Raw genomic sequence first — 24632 nt, 5'->3', positions numbered from 1 at the left:
TTGTCCATCCACAGTAGGGTAAAGAGGGAGGAGGGAGGGATTAAGGGGGCGCCTGGGTGGCTCAGTCAGTTAAGCTTCCAACTTCAGCTCAGGTCATGGTCTCATGGTTTGTGAGTTCGAGCCCCACTTCGGGCTCTGTGCTGACAGCTCAGAGCCTGGAGCCTGCTTCGGATTCTGTGTCTCCCTCTCTCTCTGCCCCTCCCCCACTCACCCTCTGTCTCTTCCCCTCTCTCAAAAATAAAAATAAACATTAAAAAAAAAGATGGAGGGATTCAGAACTTCAAGTTTGAATCTCATTTCTGTCCCTCACTATCTTTGCTGCGCTGGACAGGTCACTACATTCTCCCCTCTGTGCCTTTATTTTTCCAATCTGTGAATTATGAAGGTTCTTCTAGCAATAAGATAATGCATGAGAGAGCCCTCTAAAAATCAAGCTGCTGCGAGCCTCGCTAAAGCACCTCTGACTTCCCCCTTACAAGCGCCAAGAGCCAGATTTCCACAGTGAGGCTCGAACAGATGATTTGAACATCAGAAATAAAAACGGTTACAGAAACACTTACCGAGAATCCCCCTCATTGGTCGTTTTGCTTGCGGGTTCAAATTATAACTAGATGCTATGGAACAGGCTTACTTTGGAGATTGTGAAAGTTACTTGGCTCGCGTCCTTTCAGAACCTATCAATGGGTCCCCAAGGAAATCAGTCCAGCGGGGACTCTTAGAGTGCGTTGGTGACACCTGCTGCCTAGGGGTGGTATGGCAAGTGTTATCTGCACACACAAAGGGAGGTGGTCAGCAACCCCTAAGTGGGGAATCTGGGAAACCTGGGCTGGAAAGGAATCTTGTAACCTGGATCCTTGATGCTCCAAGTGTGGTCCTTGGGCCAGCAGTCCTGGCATCGCTGGGAGCTTGCTGGAAATGGAGAATCAGACTGCATTCTTATGAGGTCCTCCAGGTGATCGTATGTGCCTCAGAGTGCAACAAACATGTCCTGGAAGATTTAATCTAGTGACTAAGAGCTGAGAAACATACTTTACTGGGGCGCCTGGGTGGCTCAGTCGGTTAAACATTCGACTTTTGATTTCGACTCAGGTTACGACCTTGTGGTCATGGGTTCAAGCCCCCCATCTGGCTCTGTGCTGACAGTGCGGAGCCTGTGTATGACTTTCTCTCCCTCTCTCTCTGCCCCTACCCTGCTCGCTCGCTCTCTCTCTCCTTCTCTCAAAATATACGAAAAAACTTAAAAAGAAAAGGAAGGCTACTTTATTATTTTTTTAAGTTTATTTATTTATTTTGAGACAGAGCCAGCACATTCACATGCAGACAAGTGGGGGAGGGGCAGAGAGCAAGGGAAAGAGAATCCCAAGCAGGCCCAAAGCGTGATGCAAGGCTTGAACCCACGAACCACGAGATCGTGACCTGAGCAGAAATCAAGAGTCGGCTGCTTACCGACTGAGCCACCTAGGTGCCCTTACTATTATTATTTTTTAAAGATTTAAAAAATTAATTTAATTTTTAAAAGTAATCTCTACATTCAACGTGGGGCTCAAACTCAAAACCCTTAAATCGAGAGTTGCACGCTCCACTGACCGAGCCAGTCAGGTGCCCCTAGAAGTAGAAAGCCACTTTAAAGAAATTACAAACAAAAAAACCAAAAAACAAACCAAACAAACAAAACAAGTAGAAATAGCAACTCATGGAAAGTTTAGTGTTACTGATGCACCTGGTCAAGCCCTGTGCCACACCAGGGAGTAAACTAAGGCCTCCCATGCTCCCCCTGCCCGCACCCCCGCGACGATCCTGCTTTTCTTAATTATATTTTTATCGTACTTCCTACTTATTCTCTTGAAGGCTTTTTTCCTTCCACAGGATCGTTGTTACAATTTTATAACAAAATGACCCAGGGAAACAGGATTCCCACTGCAGAAAATTTGCTTTAATATCTTACTTTCTGAATAACTGTCTTAGAGTGCCTTGGTGGTAAGCAACAGAAATGAATTCTGGGTGCAATATAAGCAATAAATAAGAAGTACATAAGTAAGTCAATAAATAAAATTTATTGAATGGATATAGTTTATAGAACAAAGGAAAAGCTGAACAATGAGGTCTTGGAAAGGACAGGAAGCAGGGTACATGAGAAGCTGGCATTTCCAGGCAACACGTTTGGGACCCACCTGTGCCACATGTTTTCGGCCCTTGTGTGTGTTGCCTGTCAGCATGCAAATTCTCAGGGCAGAGGGTCTGTTTGGCTTAGCTCGGTCCATGCTTGGCCCTTAGAGAAGGAAGATCAGGGCATCTTGATGTCAGGACTCATCAAAATAGTAACTGATGAGCGAATCTGGGTTCAGCAGGTGTCACAGTCAGCATCCATTCCGATTGTGTGGGTGTGGTAATACCCATGTCATTCCAGTTGTTATACACTTTGACTGTCACCCCCGGAGAGGGGTGGATCCCCAAAAGAAAACTGAAGTGTTTTAGCTGAAAAAGACAGGATGAATAAAAGGCAGGCAAACCCAACAGCTGTTCCCTACGCACATCTGTATTGTGAAATAGACGGGCACCAGGGTCCTGACTGAGGAGGAGAAAGGGAACGTATTTACTCTAAAACCCATGGGCTTATTATTCCAGGATGTATCTGTTTGGAACCGCTGATGCGCACGATCGGGGTGTTCAGCAATTTCTGGATGATCTTCGGTTCTTCATGTCAAATCTACTTTCTAGCACATCACCAGATGAAAACAGAAGTGAAACGGTCAGGAGGGGCCTCTACCCTGCCAGGATCTTCCGGCATCGGTCTCCCTTCTGACATTCTAACGTATTCATGGGAAATGTTACACATATGGTGAGGGTCTTTTGTTTCTCTTCGTTAAATAAGAGAGAGAGAGGAAAAAAGAAAAGGATTGCGTAGCTATGAAACATACACTCTGTCACCAGAGCCACATCACAGTTCTCTGGAAAAACACTGTGCGGGAATAAATAGCTGTAGTCCCATGGCAACATTCAATTGAACAATGATCGGAGCTGAAAGATGTTCTTTGGTTAGAAATTCATGCTTACAAAGGGATACCATCTACCGAGTTACTCACCATTAATTATAGATAATAAAGTCAGTCCACAGCCAGGGGAAATGAGTCTCAGTCAAGCAGCCTTTCTGCCTCCTTGGAATTTTGCAAGAACTGACCAATGACGTCCTCATAAAGTAAAATGAATGAAGCTGTGTATCACAGACAGGACTCAGTGGCATACTGGTCACCTTACAAAGCTTCTTACCTGGAAGAAAGCATTTTTTTTTTTTATGTTCTGTGCACTGATCACACTCTCTATAGAGCTAATAATCATAATCATAATCATAATAAATATAGTATGAGGGAAACAATGCTATGCCCCCCACGTACTTCCCTTTGACACGTCTCTATAAACCGTGCTGTTACATTCATTATGTCTATTTGAAGTCTTACTTCTCTGCTTCAAGACTGTTTCATGAGGTAAAAGAATCTATTTTTGTGTTGTTGGGGAGATTTGGCATCTCAGGCCCAAGCAACTAGCAAATGCACGTTTCTTGGAATCCTCCTGTTGCATCTTGAAAATCCAAGTGATTTTTGCATTCTATGTCATAATCTATCCTTGCGTTATTTTTAAAAATATGTTTTAAGTTTATGTATTTATTTTTGAGAACGAGAGAGAGCACAAGCAGGGGAGGGGCAGAGAGAGAGGGAGACACAGAATCCGAAGCAGGCTCCAGGCTCTGAGCTGTCAGCACAGAGCCCGACGTGGGGCCTGAACCCACAAACCATGAGATCATGACCTGAGCCGAAGTTGGAGGCTTACTCGACTGAGTCACCCAGGTGCCCTATTCTTGCATATTTTCAGAAGAGACTAATGTTTCCTCCCAGATTCTGGATGCACACGAATTCTCTAGGAAGTGGCAGCAGCAACATGATCATGGTCAACTGACTGAGATGGCTCAGTGTGGAGCAAAGGGATGGGGGTTCCTGTCCTGGCTCCATCGCCCTGTCCCAGGGCAAACCTGGCCAGGAACTCGATTTCACTGACCCCTCAGTTTCTCTACTTGGACAATTAAGGTGGCTGATTTCTGGTACACTGCCTAATGCAGCTCAAAAAGCCTACCATCCCGGGGCACCTGGGCAGCCCAGTCCATTGAGCGTCCGACTTCGGCTCAGGTCATGTTCTCACAGTCTGTGGGTTCGAGCCCCTCGTCAGGCTGTGTGTTGACAGCTCAGAGCCTGGAGCCTGCTTTGGATTCTGTGTGTCCCTCTCTCTCTGTCCCTCCCCCACTCACACCGTCTCTCACTCTCTCAAAGAATAAACATTAAAAAACAATTAAAAACAAAAAAAGAAAAGAAAAGTCTACCATCCTGGTCATGTTTCTTGTGACTCTAGGGGTAGAAAAGGAAGTCAAAAAGAGTGACCAGAAAGCCACTACCTCTCTCTTCTTTAATATTTATTTTTGAGAGATAAAGAGAGAGCACGTGAGGGAATGTGTGCGCACAAGCTGGGAAGGAGCAGAGGGAGAGGGAGAGAGAGAATCCCAAGCAGGCTCTGGGCTGTCAGCACAGAGCCCAATACGGGGCTCGAACCCATGAACTGGGAGGTCATGACCTGAGCAGAAATCAAGAGGCAGACGCCTAACCAACTGAGCCATCCAGGTGTCCTGAAAGCCACTACTTCTATGTTTAATATATCTGGGCCCTCTCAGAAACTTGCATTGGAAACTTTCCTTTAGAACTCCCATCTCTGGCGGGGGGGGTGGGGTGGGGGGGGTGGTGTCTGAGTGGCTCAGTCGGTTAAGCGTCTGACTTTGGCTCAGGTCATGATCTCCCGGTTCGGGAGTTTGAGCCCTGCATCGGGCTCTGTGCTGACATCTCAGAGCCTGGAGCCTGCTCACACTCTGTCTCTCTCTCTCTCTCTCTCTCAAGAATAAATAAACATTAAAAAAAAAAAATAGAACTCCCATCTCTGGTCCACACACTTTGGGGAAAAGGTCCAGAAACGGAGTCCTTGAACTGAAAGCCAGAAGTGCAAGAAAAAAGGATCAGAGACTTTATCCTTTAAATACCAAATCCTTGATTAGGCCCCCTTCCGCCATCCGTTCTGTCTTTATCTGAACAGAGCAGTGGTTGTGGGCACCAGCCTGCCGGCCACAGAGCACGTCCGTTTCGGTCTGGTACCGTTAGTGCTTGCGGGCTGTGATGGCGGCTTATCAGGAGCTCAGATGGATCAACGCCATCCCAGGCGATTGAATTAAGATTGGAAAATATCTTGACAGGCTGGAATAATGGATGAAATCTAACATTTGAAATTTCATCAGGATAAAGTAAAGTCTGGCCCACAGGTTCGGAATACCAAGTGTACAAAAATAGCTGATCTCACGAAAAAGGCCTAGAATGTTCAGTTTACTACAACATCCATCTGTACCAAACCCATCAACAGGGTGATTCCCCGCATCCACCCAACTGAAGCCAGTGTAGGGTGGGCTTTGCTGAATGAAGTTCACCAAAGCCAGAGGAGAAGACTCTGCATCATCCTCTGGTCGTGTCATTAGAGACATTCGTGTCGTTAGCATGACGTGAGTGATAGGAAACAAAGCGGACGAGGCCACGAGGGAAAGACAGACTCCAGGGGGGTGAGCTGTGACTGTACACAGTCTTACTATTATTGCTAAACTAGTTTTGGGCCACCTGGGTGGCTCAGTCCGTCGAGCGTCCGACTTCAGTTCAGGTCTTGAACTTGCCACTCATGGGTTTGAGCCCCACGTTGAGCTCTGCACGGAGCCTCCTTGGGATTCTCTCTGACCCTCTCTGTCTCTGCCTTCCCCACCTGTGCTTTCTCTCCCTCAAAATGAATAAATAAACTTAACAAATTTTTATTAAAAAAAATAGTTGTGATGACCCCCCTGAAAGTTCTTGAGGATCCCCAGGGGTCCCCACAGTTTTGAGAACTACCACCTTATGGCTTCTCTGGCTTCAGGCATCTCATCTAAACTCAAAGCAAGAAGATGAGAAGAAGTGGACAGGTCACACTGCCCTCTTACCAAGAGAGGAAAAGCTTCCCTAGCAGTTCTTAGCTGCTTTCCTTTGTGGCTCACTGGCCAGCACTGTCACATGACCACAATTAGTTGCTGTCCAATATGAAAGCAAAGACCAAAACCAAACAGATGTGTTTTGAAGTTTGGAAGGCAACAGAGACAAACCAGAGAACAGAATAACAAAAAATTTTAAATCCATAATTACTTTTTTTTTCAGAGAAGTAAGAAGACAATATTGGGTCCCTAAAATAAAAACAATATACTAGTGGGGAGCCTGGATGGCTCAGTTGGTGAAGCATCCAAGTCTTGATTTTGGCTCAGGTCATGATCTCATGGTTTGTGGGACTGAGCCCTGTGTTGGGCTCTGGGTTGATTGTGCAGACCCTGCTTGGGAGTCTCTCTCCCTCTCTCTCTGCCTCTCTCTTTTTCTTTCAAAATAAATAAACTTAAAAAAACCCACAATATTCTATTAAAAATATTTTATAGCTGAAATAGAAACCCAACCAATGCATCGAGAGATAAAACAGAAATCAGATTTTTCCTTGCTGTAACAGAGCATTTACTAACAAGGAAACTGTCCAGAATTAAATGGGCTGGCTTGGAGGATGAACTGTTTAAGAAAGGCAGGGTGGGAAGGCGGCTGGCTGGCTCAGTTGGGAGACCGTGCAACTCTTGATCTTAGGGTTGTAAGTCTGAGCCCCACACTGGGAGTTAGAGATTACTTAAGAATACAAAAATCTTTTTTTTGTAGTTAGTTAGTTAGTTAATTAACTAATTTGTTTGTTTGTTTGTTTGTTTGTTTGTTTTGAGAGAGACAAAGAGAGGGAAAGACTCGAATGCACGACCCCGGAGATCAAGAGTTTCATGCTCTCCCAACAGAGCCAGCCAGGTGCCCCAAGAACTCGGTTTTTGAGAGACTGACCCAGGTGGGTGACGCAGGCTGTGGCTGTGGAAACACTGCTTCTCCATTTGCAGCCAAGCGACTCATGTGGATTCAACCCCCAGATCCTGGCCTCAGTGTAACTCTGCTCTCAGGACTTCACCCCACTAACAAAGGCTCTGAGGAGGACTCACGTGCCCCTTTGGAGGGTGTGTGGCCACCAGTGCCACCGAGTTTGCCAAAGCAACGTCTCCCTGCGGCTCTGCGGCCCCTCTTCCTTGCTGCTGCCGACTGCTTTTTTTCAGACTCTTAATTCAGTGCTGTAGGAACCGAACACAGCAGTCGGCTTCAGGAACCTTACTGTTGCCATGGGTTACATGAATTCAAAACGAAGGATGGAACCAAAACAGGCCCTTAAATATCAGCCCTCAAGTGGGAAGCTAAAAGAAATGCTCCAACACCTTAAAAGAAATCAGGCGACGTCATGACAGGGGACAAATACCGGATACGAAAACAGCGGCAGCAGCCAGCCGGATGGTTGCTGCCTAGAGCTGCAATTTGTTAACAGCTGCTAAAAATATTCTATGTGGTGCTTGCAAATCCATGGCAAATACTCAGCGAAATGAGAATGAATGTCTTGATCTTTAGCCTTATACTATCCAGTATGGCAGCCACTGGCCACATGTGGCCATGGAGCACTTGCAATGTGGCTGGCCTGAATGAAGATGTGCCATAAGGGTAAGGCCATCGTGGGTGGGTAACGGAATAGGTGTCAGTCTTGGATCTCACTTATCAAAATAAACTCCTGAAGGATTAAGAGTTAAAAGCAGAAGCATCTACAGGAAACCAGGTGACTTTTGAGCATGAGCAACAGAAGAAATCGCAAAGAGAAGGACAGATTTGACTACAAAAAATTAAAAGACTTAGCTTTTTTTTTTTTGACAAATATTAATTTTAAAAAGGAAAAGAAACCCAGTACCTTCATGCTGGGTAGGTACCTTTAGAAATATCCTCTCTTAAACAAAAAAAGAAAGAAAGACAAAAAACCCCACATTTTTACTGAGATATCTTTTGACAAATACTAATTTAAAAATCAAAAAGAAATGACCTTCAGGCTAGGTAGGTACTTTTATTTTGTTTAATTTTAATGTTTATTCATTAAAAAAAATTTTTTTAATGTTTATTCACTTTTGAGAGAAAGAGAGAGAGAGAGGACGAGCAGGGGAGGGCAGAGAGAGAGGGAGACACAGAATCTGAAGCAGGCTCCAGGCTGTGAGCTGTCAGCACAGAGCCCGACGTGGGGCTCGCACCCATGAACCACGAGACCATGACCTGAGCCGAAGTCGGAGGCTTAACTGACTGAGTCACCCAGGTGCCCCAAGGTAGGTACTTTTAGAAACATTCTCTTTTAAAACAAACAAACAAAAAACATTTTTATTGAAATGTAGTTAACACCCTACTGGTTTGACACATTCATTATACATATTGCAATATGGTTACCACCGTAGGATCAGCTAACACATCTATCATATCACATAATTATAATTTCCTTTCTGTGGTGGGAACAATTAAGATCTAGTCTCTTAGCCACTTTGAAGTTTATAATATAATACTGTTTATAATCCCTATGTTGTGCATTAGATCTCTAGGACTTAAATGTCCACCAGTTGCTAGTTTGTAAAAAGCTTCAGCTTTTATAAAATTATAGGTATAAATACAATTTAAAACCACATAAAAATGGGAAATAAAGATCAATAAAGATCACATATAAAGTACACAAAAAATTGATGGTGTTCTAATGCCCCAGTAGTAGAATGAACAAGTCCCAGAGGAAATACAGATGGCTAATAAACATTAAAGTGTTCTCTCCTACAAGTAATCAAAGGAAAGCAAATTAAAACTGCCATTAAAAGTTTAAAAAGTTAAATGAAGGGAAGTTTAAAACACTGTTTATTATGATTCAAGCTAACAAACTTTTGTTTTTGATGGAAGTCATACACAGCTGATGGGAATGTAAACAGGGAAAAATCCCTAGAAAGCAACTTGCAAAATAGATCAAGAGTCTAAAAGAGTCTAAAAATGTTCTACTCTTTGACATGGAAATTTCACTTCTGAGGAAATTAACAGACCGATTTATGTGCAAGGATGTCCATATGTTCACTATTCATAATGGCAAAATAACTGAAGCAGCTTAAAATATGCAAATAAACTATCATACCACCATAGAGAAAAAAAAAAGTGCTATAAGCACAAAATGCAAACTGGGTTTCAAAGACTCAGTATGAAAAAAGAATATGAAAAGATCACATTCATATTTTTAGATTGATTCTGTGCATTGGTCGGTATATTTCGTGAAATACCGAGTTATATAAAACATCTCATTATAGGGGCGCCTGGGCAGGTCAGTCGGTTAAACATCCGACTCTTGATTTCAGCTCAGGTCATGATCTAGCAGTTCACGGGATCAAGCTCTGTGTCCAGTTCTGCTCTGACAGCCGGCGAAACCTGCTTGGGATCCTGTCTCCTCTCTCTGCCCCTCCTCTGCTCACGCTCTCTCTCTCTCTCTCTCTCTCTCTCAAAAATAAATAAACATTTAAAATATGTATCTCAGGGTGCCTAGGTACTCAGTCAGTTAAGCAACCAACTCTTGGTTTCAGCTCGGTTCATGATCTCATGGTTGGTGAGATCGTGCCTCGTGTTGGGCTCTGTGCTGACAGCATGGAGCCTGCTTCAGATTCTGTCTCCCTCTCTCTCTCTCTGCTCCTCTCCTGCTCACGCTTTCTATAGACAAACAAACAAACAAACAAACAAACAAACATTTTTTTAAAAAATAAGTAATGTATCTCGTTATAAATTTGGTTATAATACCGGGTTAAATAAATTGCATGTAGCATGCATTACTAAAATTGATGACCCCTATCTCTTTTTTAGTGTGGCTACTTGAAAAGTTAAAATTCCATATGCAGCTAGCATTTGTGGCTCACATTTGTGGATTGCACTGAATGTCTCTGGGATAGCGCTGCTTGATATCTATGGGCAAATCCTCCAGACGGTCATCCCAGCCCCATGACCTCCCCAGTTGTCCCCTTACTCCAGCCCCTCCCTTCCTCTTTGCTTCTCTACCTCTTTTCTCTTCCAACAGGAAACTAGCTCACTTCTACCATTAAATGGGAAAAATAATAGCTAACATTTTTTAAAGGCTCTACGTGCTAAGTTCTTTACCTGTCTTATGTCCTGCAAACCCCCTCCCCCACAACTATCCTCCAAGGTAGGTAACATTATGGCACAGAGGGGTTAAACTCTGTGCCCAAGGTCATAGAGCCAGTAAGTAGAGAAGCTAGGCTCCTAACCCCAGGTAGTGTGTTTCCCAGCCCGTCCGCTCTCTACTGCACAAGAGAAATGGGATATTGGGAAATCTTAATAGAAACCCCTTTGGAACAATTGACTGTATTTTCCCATTTGCACTGCCAGGTTGCCCTGGGGAAGATGTTGAAGCTTAAAAGCTAATGGCAGGTTCCTGAAATGCACCCATCAGTGCTGTGGGCGGCATTGTGTCTCCTGAGTTGGTTCACTGCAGCTGAGACAGCACATTTCTGATAATCTCTTACACATTAGGAGCCTACTGAGGAGGCTTTTAGCCTCGGAAGATGTGAATAAACAGGTTCAAATCAATAAAAGAGGATGTAGAGATTTCAAGTGATATAGGACAAAGGGATGACTCAGTCAGGAGGGGACAGGGATGCTAGGCTGAAATTTGGTGAAAGCAAGGAAGTTAGAGGCATATTGTACATGATAAAAGATCCTCAGGTCTTCAAGAGGGAAATATGTAAGATGTGTGAACGATAAAACCACCAATATGGGGATGGTTGCAAATTGCATTTATACAAGAAAATGTAACTACTGACCTGGTGGGTCCACCACAGCCAAGTGTCTTAAGCTGTGAACTCAAACCACAGTGCCTCATCCAGTGGCAAAGCTGGCTGCTCGTTGATTATAAGGAAAAATATTTAAGTACCCGACGTGGCAAAGGATTCACTTCTTATGTGTTTTAAAGCGGACAGCAGTGTTATCCCAATAGTGAGCTCCCTGTCTGCACCTGTCTCCTGTGAGAAAATGAAGGGGAGGGGTGTCAGTGTCAGCTCTGTGTCTTGTCCCCAGAGCTCCCTCATCTATGCCTGTGGCCTGGGACCCCGAAGGGAATGCATTGTGCACAGGGACATGTCTGTCCCTTGTTTCCAGGCAGAAATGAAATCTGAGAACAAATGGCTTCATGGATGATAAAAGAGAATCAAAGGGATCGTGATACGGTCAGATGACGGTCAGATGGCAAGAGAAGGTGATACGCAAAGGGAACCCAAAGCTTTGGAGATTTTGGTATCGAGATGCAATGTTGTGGACAGAGGAGAGCCTTGAATCAAGGTAGATTGGGTTTAGAACTCAGAGTTGGCACGTAGAAGCTTATGGGAGACCATGTGGAGTTTTTTTTCTTCTACACCGACAACCAATTCTCTGCCACCTGGGTGTCCAACAATTCAATCCCTTGCTGATACTATGCATGCAGCTAAAGGGCTGACGTCATCTACCCACAGTGAAAGGGCTCAGTCCCGCTTCGGATGCCAGCTGTGAACGGCAAGTCCAGACTACTCATACTTCTGCCCGGCTGACTATAGATGTGAGGTTCCCATACTGCCCTCACCCCCACCTCCGGTTTGGCAATTTTCTAGGTGAACTCACAGAAGCCGGGGGAAAAAAAAACTTTACTTGTTTTGCTGATTTATTATAAAAGGACATGATTGGTGGCAGTTGGAGTGGGAGAACTGGTGCTGGAACACAGCAGCTAAGGCCCCAGTCATCACGGAACAGAGATAAGCAGTCACCTGGATGCTCTTCCCAAATCCCACCCCAGAGAGTCTCTGAGTTAATAAATGACTAGTTTCGTGTTGCTGTGTTGGGGTTGGTTTCTTATGCGGTCGTGGATAAATGGACCCAGGCGGTCCACCTTCAGAGTTATAAGGATCAGAGATAACATGGAAATCACCTAATCTGGGGCCTGACATACAGCAAATCTCACAAACGGTAACTCTCATCTTCATTATTGAAAATGAAAGGATTGTAATCTAGTAGTTGTATTTGCCCCATCCATCTCCTTTGCCCCACCCACCCCGGCCCCACACTCCGAGGAAATCTCAGAGTCAACTCAGAGGAGCAAAGACCCTCCTCCGCAAGCTCCAACCACTGTCTTCCACCCAGAGGTGGCAGGTGAGGGTCTTTTTAGGTCTGTTTCGCGGGTCTCAAGCCAGCTTTATGTGAAATCAAGCCCCTCTGCCCCTGGCTTCATTCTCTTGTCTTTTGGGACCCCAAATCCACTTTGACCCAGGGCTGACCCTAAAATTATTCTGCAGGCTCTCTGTCAACCCAGGTCCATCAGATCCTGCAAAGTGGGGGTGTCCAGGTTGAGAATGGAAAGAACTTTCCCTGCTCCCTCCCTAGCCCCTCAGTTTGCCTCAGCAGGTGGAATCCTGCCCCAGCATCACATCATTTCTCTGTGCACTGATCTGCCAAGGACGCTAGGAGCAAACGTTCTCCACCCTCTCTTGGGGCTGTTAGGCAGACAAGACCCCACCTACTCCCTTGATGGTGTGTCTCAAACAAGGTGTATCTCCGGCCAAGTAGCTCTTCCTCTGATATTTTTTCTCTCCAAGTCGAGTTGTGAAACACACGCACTAACCCAGACCTGGAGTCCAAGATCAAACAAACCAAAGCGAAGTTCGTAACCATGGAAATGAACTGTTGCATCCAGATGACTGCTGCATTCAGATGAGCGAGGCCCAGGCATTTCCTCTGCCTTTCCTGCTGCCAGCCACGCCACGGGGAGGGGGCTGGGCGGTGGTGGAGGGTTATCTAGTGCACGCTAAGGCTGGGCAAGTATGTGAGCGCTGGACTCGCCAAAGGAAAATGCAGGCACTGCCCCCAAGTTCTATGGTCCACACTGAAATGTTGAAAGGTAAATGCATTTCAGGAGTGGGGACACTGTGATTCCACACAGTTCAAGTGAATACATTTGCATGTGTGCACTTGTTAAACATGTGTCACGATGTGTCACGAGCCAGGCACTGCCCTGAACATTACATCTGCATTACATCCTTTTATCCTTATAACAACCACCTGGGGTGCTCTTATGGAGCCCACTCTACGGTGAGCTTAGAGGGTTAATCCAGGGCCATAGAGCCAAAATAAGACAAAGCTGGGATTTGAACTCCATCTGTCCCACTGAAAGTCTAGCCTCCCAATTCCCAGCATGTACCACATCCTCTACTATAAATGCCAGGCACCAGGCCAGCTGCCGGGACTACACAGAAAAACCCCAGTAAGCTCCATGGACCTCTACTGAAACCCTATTCCGAATGATGTCAGGAGCTGTACAGAATAAAAAAAATGAAATGACTAAGACACAAGAAGATAGCTCACCGTATAGCAGAGAAAGAAACAACCAATCTTTAAGACTATTGTTTAAAATGTCACTGGGGCGCCTGGGTGGCTCAGTTGGTTAAGTTGCTGATTTCAGCTCAGGTCATGATCTCAAGGTTCATGAGTTGGAGCCCCGAGTCGGACTCTGTGCTGACAGCTCGGAGCCTGGAGCCTGCATCAGATTCTGTGTCTCCCTCCCTCTCTGCCCCTCCCCTTCTCGCACTCTGTGTCTGTCTCTCAAAAAAAAAAAAAATAAAATAAACATTAAAAAAAAAGTGTCATGAAAAATCCCCCCCCCCCAGCTCCCCCCACCCACCCTGCCTCCAATCAGAGAGCCCTCAGGCAGTCAACAGCAACCATTCGGGACATTCCCTTAGCAGGAAGGAACACTCCAAAGAACTGTCCAGCATTCAATCGTGTCCCACAAAAGGGCATGCTGAATCCTAGCACGCATGGAGGGAAGACGTGTGAAATGACACGGAGGAGACAGCCACCTACAAGCCAGGGAGAGGGACCTGGACCCGATCCTTCTCTCGTGGCTCTCAGGAGGAACCCGCACAGGTTACGGCACTGGTACCAGTGAGTGTGACATTATTTGTGTATGAAATCAAGATTTATTTGGGGCACCTGGGTGGCTCAGTTAGTTAAGCGTCTGACTCTTGATCTCAGCTCAACTTGTGATCTCATGGTTCGTGAGTTCAAGCCCCACACTGGGCTCGATGCTGTCAGCACAGAGCCTGCTTTAGATCCTCTGTTCCCATCTCTCTCTGCCCCTCCCCAGCATCTCACACTCTCTCTCCCTCTCTCAAAAATAATAAATAAACATTAAAAAAAAAGATGTATGGGGTGCCTGGCTGGCTCAGTGGGTAGAACATGTGTCTCTTGACCTCAGAGTTGTGAGTTTGAACCCCACATGGGGGTGGAGATTACTTAAAAAGAAAAGAGAGAGAGAGAGAGAGAGAGAGAGAGAGGAAGAGAGAGACATGTAAAGTAACATGAAGTCATACTAGAGTGGGGTTGATCCTTAATGTGACTGATGTACTTATGAGAAGAAGAGACACAGAGACAGAGACACGTGGTGGGAAGAGAGCATATGAGAGTGGAGGCACAGACTGGAATTACATGACCACAAGCCAGGAAATGTCAGGGATTTCTGGCAACCACCGGAAGCTAAAACAGAGGCATGGACTAGAATCTTTCTTGAGCCTCCAGGAATGAAGCAACTCTGTCAACTGGCACATTGATTTTGGACTTCTGGCCTCCAGAACTTCAAGAGAAGGCATTTTTGGTATTTTGAGCCAGCCAGCTGGTGGTAGTTTGTTATGGTAGCCCCAGGAAGGGAATACATACGCCTTCCAATTCGCCGTGGTTCCTGTTTTGTGGGAGGAAGAGTAATCTCTCCTTAACCTTGTGATCTGTCATTCTTCCTGTGTCTCTTCAAAGACCTCCTACTCTTTCGCCGAAGCTTGTGTCCATCCAATGAGCTTGTCTGCTAGCAGAGTTTCCTCCTACTCTAGGGCTGTGGCTCCTCTGTGCCTTTCACACATACCTCTGCCTCTCCGAGCCCTTGAAATGCACATTCAGCCTTTTGCTCTCTCTGCAGCTCTCTTGATTAATTGCCCTCAGCAAAAGGATTGACTCTGCCCAAGGGATGCATGGAGGAGGTGAAGCTGGAGACAGAAGATGAGACCAGACACTGAGCAGAAAGAAAGTCCTAAAGGATCTGCTAAGGAGTTTCAGTTCCATAACCAAGGGGATAGGGAGCTACTGAAGCAGGAGAGTTCGTTGCATAATGGACCTAAACCATAGGTACACTCGTTGTTCACTTAACAAGTAGTCTGGAGGGAGATGGGCACTGATGTCTTCAAGGAACCAGCTTTTCCAAACTCCTACTCCACTCCAAACTGTCCACAACATGGTTAACTTTGAGTCTTGTGTTTGTTGCCTCATGGTCTTGAATGGTGACAACACCTACCGAGACAGATGTTAGAAGCTGATGTGTGTCCTCCCCTCCAACATTCATATGTTGGAGTACTAACCCCCAGTACCTCAGAATGTGACAGTAGTTGGGCTGGGGCATTTAAAGAGGTGATTAAGGTAAAATGAAGCTATATGGATGGGCTCTAATCCAACATGACTGGTGTCCTTATTAATAAGAGGAGATCAGGGCCTAGAAAGGCACAGAGACACCTGGGGGAAAGACCATGGGAGGACACAGAGAGGACGCGGCCATCTGTAAGCCAAGGAGAGAGGCCTCCGAAGAAACCAGTCCTGCCGACATCTTGATCTTGGACTTTGTCCTCTAGACTATGAGATGATAAATGTTGTTTAAGCTCCCTGTCTGTGGCATTTTGTTACAGCTGCCCTAGAAAAGGAACACAATGGAGAATACAGTAAAACCTTGGCTTGAGAGCATAATTCACTGAGGAAACAGGCTTGTCATCCAAAGCACTTGTGTATCAAAGTGAATTTCAAGAACCATTGGCTCAGTTGTGATCATGTGACATTCGGCATCCTGTATGGCTTATTTGCAAGATATCGCTTATCAAGTCAAAATTTATTAGAAATGTTTGCTCCTCTTGTGGAACACTAATAGATCAAGTTACTCGCAATCCAAGGTTTTACTGTACAGGGACAACCGGGCTGGGGATGGGTGGGAGGCATGGGGAGCAAGCCAGCTTCTGCACACTGATTTAAGCTCTCCCCTCCACCATCAATCAGGCTCAGCCAGGCCCCCCGCAGGCCCCCAGGTCACAGGCGCACATCTTAGAGACCTTCCTCACCCTGGGACCTGTGTTTCAGTGCAGAAGGATCCCCTGTCCCTACCAGGCTGTGAACTGTGGAGCATTTCACAAGCTTGTTTGGAAGGGAGAGAAATTCGTTTTTCCTTCTTTTACCGCTTGGTGAACTATCTCCGTGTGTTGTAGTCACATTCATTCTTCACGTACCTGCACGTGTCAAGGTCTGTGCAGTTTAATAGAATTCAGAAGTGATTATGACTGTAGGTTCTCCAAATCCTTTGGGAGACTCAGTCTCGGGGGTACTTCTGAGAGTGCTGGGGTGGCTGACATCCCTCAAGTGCCATTCAGATGGGTATGGCGGGGCGGGGGGCGTGCGTGTGTGCGCGTGCCCATGCGTGCCTAATGAGGCTGTGAGCAGGGACACAGTGGACAGAGGGTGGCCTGGGGTGGGAGGCTGGTTCCTCTCCCTCTCCTTCTGGGCCCTCGCAGGTTTCCAGGTATGAGACTGGCTAAAATGAGCTGAGAAACATTAGAATAAACAAAACAAAACAAAACAAAAGACCAAATTTAAACAGTGGGGCTTGAGGCATCTGAAGAACAAAAATTGGGATTTCAGTGCTTGGCGTATGGAAAGAAAAGAACCAGAGATTAGCAAACACCAGGTATGATAACCGGATTTAAGAACCTGTCAAGAACGGGGCGCCTGGGGTGGCTCAGTCGGTTAAGCCTCCGACTTTGGCTCAGGTGATGATCTCACGGTTTGTGGGTTCGAGCCCCGTGTCGGGCTCTGTGCTGACAGCTCAGAGCCTGGAGCCTGCTTCGGATTCTGTGTCTCGCTGTCTCTGCCCTTCCCCTGCTCTTTCTCACACACACACACACACACACACACACACACACACACACAAACACTCTCTCTCTCTCTCTCTCTCTCTCTCTCTCTCTCTCTCAAAAAAAAAAAGCTGTCAAGAAAAACTTATTCTGATTCTGGTTAAAATGGCATGAAGACTTTATTCAGGATGATTGCTGTCGGTGTCAAGACTATTGCAATAGGGAAGACACAGCCGGCTCAACCCTGACAGGTGGGGAGTTTTAGTCGAGGAGCAGCGTGAGGGGGCCAGTGGGTGGGAACTTAGGAAGAGGAGACATCAAGGGTAGGGGGATTCTTGTTAAATCGGCCCCGACAGGATTCCTACTAAAGGCCATCCAAGGACCTGTACCTCAAAGGTTGTGGGTGGGAAACGTAATCAGAGAGCAAGAGTGACCAGATAGCAAGGATGGGGGAGTCTCTTTAAAGTAACATAGCAGGACTCTTACTAAAACTGGGAGGGGGTGGGGGTCAAGATCAATGTCCAGAAGAAGCCCCAGATGAACCTGAAGTTCAGTCTAGGAGAGTCTTGTCAAAGCAGCCCCAACTGAGAAGCACATAAACACAGGGTGGGAACTGGAGGGCTACACAGGTGCTAGAATACAGATCTAAACTACCTTGTACAATATCTGTAACTATGCATAACATCTTATCCATTGCTTATTTATAATACTTTATATATATTCTAATATTTGTTAACTATTAGTTTTTTTCTTTCCTCAAAATAGACTTGATAGATGATTAAGAAACTTTAGACCCGGCTCAGCAAAAACCATATTTAAATTTCAATCTCCTATTTCCCGAGAGGCTAACATCTTGACGAATACTGATGAAATCTCACGACAGCACATCAAAGATGTAGGAGGTTTTGGCCTCAAATTGTCTGAGAGATTTTTCAACTACAATTGTGAAATCGGTCTCGTTAATCTTGGAGAAACTACAGAGAAAGGAAGAAGCACTAGAAGGTCAGCATTGGGCAAAAGTGTGTCCCAATTACACAGACGGTCTGGGTCCATTCATTGAATGTTCAGTGGATCAACTATGTGACTTAAAAATGTGCAGAAACTTGCCAGAAATGTGTACAGAAGTGGCGGAGTGAAAGCCAGAAAAGTCAGGAAAGTGGTTCCCCGCAAGGAAGGAGGGAATTCCTCTTTGGGCAGGACATATCATGGGCTTCTGGGATTCTTCCAACACTCAGCTTACTTACGGTGAATCGTTCCAGGGATGTCTGACGCATAGTTATTTATCAATTAGTACATATTTATACTTTACGCGCCTTTATGTAGTGTGTGGCATTACACAATTAAAAGCTTTAAAAAAATAGTTTGTTCTAATTTTCAACAAACACATGGAAGCTTCCAGAAATTGCAAACCAAAAGAACCCTTGAAAAAAAAATTCTAGGATAAGTTACAAAACTGACAGTTTGAGGGCTTGGAAAAGAAAGTGGTGATGCTGGGCGCCAGCATGGGTTTATTTAGATCAAGTTGAGCCAAAAGCATCTGAATTTGGTTTTGCATAGAGTTACTAGGCTAGTGGGTCATGGATTGTAGAAAACATCTGGAAAGATCTCTCAGGTTATCTCTGTGGGCCAAAGAGAAATGTTAGCTGGCCCAAAGGAAGTTTATGTGGAGGATACTGAGGTTGGTTTGCTGTGGATGATGTAAAGCGTGGCTGCAAACGTTTTGATGCCCTTTGTATAGAGCGGTGAGGTCTATGAAGCATCATGTTTAACAGCCTCCTCTCTGAGGAAAGAAGCCCTGATTCCTAGTATTTGCCAGTTTCTGTGGTGTAAAATTTTTTGTGAAAGATTTGATTTCTGGGGCACCTGGGTGGCTCAGTCTGTTGGGCGTCCCACTTCGGCTAGAGTCACGATCTCACGGTTTGTGAGCTCAAGCCCACATCAGGCTCACCGCTGTCAGCACAGAGCCTGCTTCAGATCCTCTGTGCTCCTCTCTCTCTCTGCCCCTCCCCTGATCACACTCTCTCAAAAAGAAATAAACATTAAAAAAAAAAAAGAATTTATTTCTAAGTAATCTCTACACCCAACATGGGGTTCAAACTTACAACCCAGAGATCAAGAGTCACATGCTCTACTGATTAAGCCAGTCGGGGGCCCCTATGGTGTAAATATTCCCACCATGATCGATGTCTAACATGGCTGTGTTTAACAACTGACTCACAATTTTTTGAGAATTATGCTGGCTCTACTACCCTACTGGGTGTATGGCTCCTCTTTTGGATCTAGGCAGGTTTGTGACAGCTTTAATCAACAGTCCAGGGGCATCTGGGTGGCTCAGTCAGTTAAGCGTTGGACTCTTGGTTTTGGCTCAGGTCATGATCTCACAGTTCGTGAGTTTGAGCCCCACATCGGGCTCTGCGCTGACAAGGATGGAGCCTGCTTGGGATCCTCTCTCTGCCATTCCCTGCCCTCTCTCTCTCACAATAAATAAACTTTAAAAACAAAACAAAACCCCAGAGGCTAGAAAGTGGGACACTCAAATTCCAAGCCTCTCTTGCAGCTAGGTGTGGCCATGTGACAGTTTTGGCCAATGGGATATGGGCAGAAATCTCTGGGAAGGTTTTCTCTTGTGAATTAAAAAGGCAAATACTTAAGAGAGGGTTTTTGCTCTTTGTGCTTTGTCATGTCTCATTTATCCTGCCTGGAATGTGGATATGATTGTCTGAGGTTCAGCAGCTATCCTGTGCCAAGAGGAGAAATTGGGTTCTAAAGAAAGTGGAAGAGGGCAGAAGTCCTGGGTTATCTGCCTCGACATCTCTTGTGACATGGAAAAAGTAAAATCTTTCTTGCTTGTTGGGATAACTGTTGTTGGGATATCCCCTGTTGGAATAGCTGTTACTCACAGCTGGAGGTGATCCCACTGGACTTACTTCAGAGAAGCCAATTTGTAGCAAGTTGGATGACTGAAATCAGAGAAGTTAAATCTGGGCTGGTTTCATGGGTGTGTGACCTGTGTGATCACACAAGGGTGCACACCGAGAAGGGCCCACACTTATTTAATGCTCCCTTATCTTTATCTTGAAATTCTAAATAATTTTTGAAAATGAGGCCCTGCAATTTCATTTTGTTTATTTATTTTGAAAGTCATCTCTACATCCAACGTCGGGCTCAAACTCACAACCTTGAAATCGAGAGTCGCATGCTCTACTGACTGAGCCAGCCAAGTGCCCCTGCATTTTCATTTTGTGCTGGAGCCCACAAATTAGTCAGTTCTGCGTTTAATGAACCAGTGTGACCCTAAATGGAATCTGTATGTAAATGGATTTTGTATGTAAGTTGTATTCTCAAACTTGGTCACTCGACATTTTTCTTAAAGTCACAGAAGAGGACATAGAAAACATAATGAAATTTATAAACAGCACAAAATTTGATATATTGTTAGTTAGATGGCAGATATGATATTTAAAAAGAAATCTAAATAGTCACAAAACCCAAAGCGAGAAGATGACATTTAAGAAAAATTCAATGAGAAGCCCTTTATTCGGAATTTTTTTAAACACACAAGGTCAGAGGGGCACCTGGCTGGCTCATTCAGTAGAGCATGCGATTCTTGATTTCAGGGTCATGAGTGAAAGGCCCACGTTGGGCATGGAGCCTACTTAAAAAAAAAAAAAAAAAAAAAGTAAAAAATGTAAACACACAAGGTCAGAGCTATCCATGTGGAACGAACTCTGTTGTAAAGTCAGGGAATCGGGGTTTTGCCACTGGCACTACTGTGTGTCTAAAGGAAATCACCATCTCCTTGGATCATGATACCTTCATGTGCAGGGTGAAGGAATTAGCTAGGTAATACCAGGTCAATCTGATGATTCTAAGTGAGGTACTGAACTTGGGGTTGGAAATCTTTTTGTCATATAGTGAAATTTAGTAAGGGTATTTCATCTGAGAAGGAGCCATGTACATATTTCCTTAAAGCCTGGAGCTGGTGTGGTACCAGGTGAGTGGGTGAGAACTGGTACCCACTCACCTCGCCCAGTCTTCTTTACACACACATGCACGCACACACACACACACACACACACACACGTATGTTTCTATAATAAATATAAATATATGCACACATACTGGTTATAAAGCAAATATATATAATAGTTATGAACCATTAGGTTTTCATCATTTTATTATAGTTACCCAGAATAGACCACTCTATCCAATAAAAGTTTATGAATATGTCTGCCATGAGAATAGCTGAAGTAATATTTTATTAACGTTTCCAAAAACATGTTGGTTAGTTATTGAAGAGTAAAACAATAAAACAATCTAGGTGCCCCAGGCCCGAAAGACTGTTAACAAAACAGAATTTGCCACCTTGTCTTTTGTAAGGATTACATGAGGCGATCCGAGCAAAGTGCTCGGGACACAGTAAGCACTCAGTACGTGAGTTGTTATAATGATATATATATTCTTCACCTAATTAATCATGGCCAAACTGCCAGCGTACACCTTTGACATCAAAGAAGTGAAATTCAAGGAAATCCAATCAATAAGAGCTAGAGATGAAGGCTACCCATCTTTGAAAGGAGAATGTAACAGTGGGAGAGAAGCCCAAGGCTGCAAACTCTGTTCCCCAAATCAAGGAGTCGGCCATCAGTGCGGTCATGAGGACAACTGTGAGGTGGTGGTGCCACCTGGTGGTCACCAGGCGACAATTCTGTGGGGACTGAAGCTGGATTTGATAACCAGGGACAGGACAGTGTGGCTGAAAGACAGTGGATTTTAGAGTTAGGCATCTGAGTCCCCGATCACAGCTCGGCCATCTGCTGGGGGTCTTGGGTGGATTACTTAACCTTTCTTAGCTTCCTTTCCTCTGCTGTAAACATAGAGCTACTAACAGGGTCGTTGAATGGAATCTGGCTATGTCCGCCTGCAGGTGATGGGGAGTATCTTGATAACTTTGCAAGGGGGGCAAGTTTCCAGATCCTCAACTTGCACTTGCCCTCTGTCCCTTATGGATCTGCCTGACAACTAGTGTGGATGAACTGTCGAGCTGGGTTTCAGTCTCCCTCCCTCTTCCTAGGGCTCTTCCCTGAATCCACCCTTAGTCTAACTAAAGTGCGCTGTTGCGGGGGCAGGGGAGGGGGGGAGCATCAAACAAAGGGACAGATGGAAATCTCTGTGCCTGCAGTGAGAATATGAATGACTAATGACAGGACAGCCAGTCCTGATAAATCAGGTCATTTCCCATGCATTGTCTTAAGCGAAATTAGAGGAGGACATAATTGAACGGCTCGCTACTAGATCATTAAAATTAATTTAATGAAAGATCACTTAATGATTTCTGACATATTATGCTGAAGGAATTAAAAGAATTAGAGGGACATCGGTGTGATAAAACTTCCAGACCACTTACTGATCTATGTGAAGCTGGTCTCTCAGAGGATGCATCCTTTTTATACTTATTATTTAAAAAAAAATTTTTTTCAATGTTTATTTTGTTTTTGACAGAGAGTGAGACAGAGGGGGTCAGGGGCAGAGAGAGAGGGAGACACAGAATCCAAAGCAGGCTCCAGGCTCCGAGCTGTCAGCACACAGCCCGACGCGGGGCTCGAACTCATGAACTGTGAGATCATGACTTGAGCTGAAGTCAGATGCCCAAACAACTGAGCCATCTAGGTGCCCCCTTTTTATACTTGTTATTAAATGATTTTGGATTCACAGGCAGTTGCAAAGGCAATACAGAGAGAATGATGTACCCTCCGCCCAGTTTCACCCAGTGATTAATCTTCTGTAGCTATAGGACAGGAAACAGACGTGGGGGCAACGTGTGTGTGTGTGTGTGTAGTTCTATGCCTTTTTAACACATGTGCAGATTCACATCACCACCACCACAATCAAGGTCTGGAAGCTCACCTTGAAGATCTTCCTTATGCTGTCCCTTACTGTCACATCCACCCTCCCGGTACCATCGTTAACCCCTGGCAACCACTAGTTTGTTCTCCATCTCTAGAATTCTGTCATTTCGATGGACTTGACAGATATATTTAGAACGCTGCATCCCAAAGCAACAGAATATACTTTCTTCTCGAGTGCACATGGAACATTCTCCAAGATAGATCACATACTGGGTCACAAAACAGCCCTTCATAAGTATACAAGAATTGAAATCATATCATGCATACTTTCAGACCACAATGCTATGAAGCTTGAAATCAACCACAGGAAAAAGTCTGGAAAACCTCCAAAAGCATGGAGGTTAAAGAACACCCTACTAAAGAATGAATGGGTCAACCAGGCAGTTAGAGAAGAAATTAAAAAATATATGGAAACAAATGAAAATGAAAATACAACAATCCAAACGCTTTGGGATGCAGTGAAGGCAGTCCTGAGAGGAAAATACATTGCAATCCAGGCCTATCTCAAGAAACAAGAAAAATCCCAAATAGAATTCTGTCATTTCAAGAATGTTACATAAATGGAGTTATACGGTATCTGACTTTTCCAGATTGACTTTTTCTTAGTCTTCATAATGCCCTTGAGATCCATCAAAGTTGGTACATGAATCAATCTTTTTGTATGCTGATGTGTACGTCTTTCTACACGAAGAATGGGGACAGAACTGATGCCAAAGCCCTATTCATTCTAGCAGTAATTTTTATCACCAACAAGATAGACTGACTCAGTGTCACCAAAAATCATCCATCCCATGAAGATATGTATTTCTTTTCTTTTCTTTTCTTTTAAGTTTTATTTTTATTTAAGTAATCTCTACACCCAATGTAGGCCTCAAACTCCCGACCCTGCAATCAAGAATTACATGCTGTTCTGACTGAGCCACCCAGGTGCCCCGAAGATACATATTTCTAATAACACAACTTTCTATGTTTAATAACTGTCAGCGTTTTTGTTTTAATCAATTATATACTGCTGATCACTATAATTGTAAATTAATCCAAATAAAGAAAACTCAAACCTTATAACCTATAATCATAGGAAACTGAAAATATTTCAATTTATATAATTTAGTTGGGCAGAAATGATGGATGATCAATAAAAGGTCTTCAAACATGTATTGTATTAGGAAGAATTCTGTAGGCGATATGGCATAAAAATATCAGTTGAAGGGGGAAATGATGCAAATTTCTGGCTGTTAAAATGAGTTTGTTCAGTGTTTTGTAAATGGATAATGATGGGTGTTAAATCTCTGGGGTACTCAGGTTCCATCAAACACATTTGCAGGTGATCCCAGAAGTTTGTTTTGCAGTAAAAAACACTTAACATGAGATCTACTCTCCTAATAAATTCTTATGTGTACAGTACAGAATTGTTAACTGTAAGCACAATGTTGTCCTGCAAATTTCTACAACTTGAGACTTTACACTTGAAAAAATGATCTAAGAGTTTTACCTGAAAATGTCAGTATCTCCAATACAGGAGAAATTACATCCTTTGCACTCAACATGAAAAGTGGTTTTTAAAATGTTAAAGCAAACAAAAATTAAGTGAAGTGTTAAAACTTTAAAAAGCATATGGGATGGGAACCTGGGTGGCTTAATCCGTGGAGAGCTACTCTTGACTTGGGCTTAGGTCATGATCTCCAGGTTCCTGGGTTTGAGCCCAGAGCCCAGCACTGAGCTGACAGCTAGGAGCCTGAAGCCTGCTTCAGATTCCATGTCTT

At 44.5% G+C, this 24632-nt stretch overlaps 1 long non-coding RNA gene across 3 annotated transcripts in view; it reads right to left on the bottom strand.

Moving 5' to 3' along the window:
* Positions 1-2034: 2034 nt before the first annotated feature.
* Positions 2035-24632, bottom strand: part of LOC121036019 (uncharacterized) — a 65050-nt gene continuing 42452 nt past the window's right edge. For 2 of the 3 annotated variants that reach the window (XR_005793188.1, XR_005793189.1), the window contains one exon: positions 2035-3267. This is a non-coding gene — a long non-coding RNA (uncharacterized LOC121036019). Of the gene's footprint in view, positions 3268-10828; positions 12054-24632 lie in introns of those variants that run through there. The other variant, XR_005793190.1, reaches the window with a different exon arrangement.

Source organism: Herpailurus yagouaroundi, unplaced genomic scaffold (assembly GCF_014898765.1).
Source record: "Herpailurus yagouaroundi ecotype Mexico unplaced genomic scaffold, PumYag 162, whole genome shotgun sequence".
Classification (NCBI taxonomy): Eukaryota; Metazoa; Chordata; class Mammalia; order Carnivora; family Felidae; genus Herpailurus; species Herpailurus yagouaroundi.
Note: the sequence above shows the minus strand (reverse complement) of the source record. Positions and strands in the feature narration are given on the sequence as shown.